Source organism: Pygoscelis adeliae, unplaced genomic scaffold (genome assembly GCF_000699105.1).
Source record: "Pygoscelis adeliae isolate BGI_AS28 unplaced genomic scaffold, ASM69910v1 Scaffold114, whole genome shotgun sequence".
NCBI lineage: Eukaryota > Metazoa > Chordata > Aves > Sphenisciformes > Spheniscidae > Pygoscelis > Pygoscelis adeliae.
Window position 1 is genome coordinate 4,661,956 of NW_008824587.1, and position 1,141 is coordinate 4,663,096.

General features: G+C 46.1%; 1 protein-coding gene across 1 annotated transcript in view; it reads left to right on the top strand.

Moving 5' to 3' along the window:
* The window catches only part of ZER1 (zyg-11 related, cell cycle regulator), a 16,500-nt gene that overhangs the window by 2,330 nt on the left and 13,029 nt on the right, over positions 1-1,141 (top strand). The window lies entirely within an intron of this gene.

Below are 1,141 nucleotides of genomic sequence, written 5' to 3' on the forward strand. Positions count from 1 at the left end.
ACCAAAACAGCAAACACCAAAAAAGGGAAAAAAACCCCCACCCCAAAACAAACCACCCCCCGCCAAACAAAAGAGAACAGCTGAATACCTGAGAGATGGCAAAAAAATTACTACAGATGTGTACATATACTAATACAGTGATAATCACACTGTGAAACTCAGTCCTCCAAACCACTTGTCAAACAGGAATGTCGGAAGTTTAAGCCTGGCTCTGAGATAAAACAGGGAAAAACTCTGAGCTCAGACTGTCTACTCGCTGTGCTCTGTGGAAGCACACTGTGCATGGATGGTGCAACCCAGGGAAAAAGCAGTGTAAATAAATAGGCACTCCTGACCCTGCCATGTTGACAGTGAAATGACTTCCTGAAACAGAGTTGAGACAATTGCTATTCAAACCGCACAGTGGTATCAGGAAAGGGATCCGGGACTTTCCAAGCCAAAGAGGAGGGCCCTGCTATTCACACGAAGGTTACTTTGCAATGGCTTTAGTATTGTCTCTACTGACTGCAGACACCAGGGGGTACCACATTAACATACGACCTAGGAGTCTCTGGGAACATCCTGCATAAAGTTTTCTAAATCCAAGTACTTTAACTCCCAGTGATTTGCAATGAAACTTGGTCTACAACAGGTAGAAGACACTTTTGTGAGTGGGATGTTGGCTCCTGTCTTAGGCGGTTTAGAGAAGTCTCTCCCAAGCATCTTAGTTACTGCTCGGCACGCACGAGCAGCGCCTGTCCTGTAAGGGACCCCACCTGCACATGACAGCTGGTCAGTTTGTTCCACCACCCCCTTAGCATCAGGGCTTCCCCGAAGCTTAAGCATTTAAATACCTGAAGATAAATGAGATCAGGGTAGTGTAATAACCTGGGGTGGAAAAAAATAGAAGAGTGAGGAAGCAGACAAAAACTTGTGTGACTTAATTTGCGGGGTGAGGCAACATACGTTTCTGGGGATGCAAAGATCCTCTAGTGCATCTTAACCACCAGGCAGAAATGCTCAGGTGGCTGCTGTGATGGAGCTTGGGAAAAGCAGTTCCTGAGCCTGGAGCAATTTCCTTTGTGATGTGTGCCCAAATGATTCATTGTGCTCCATTCTAAGTAGACCTCTACCAGATATCTGTGTGCTTGGGTGAGACACA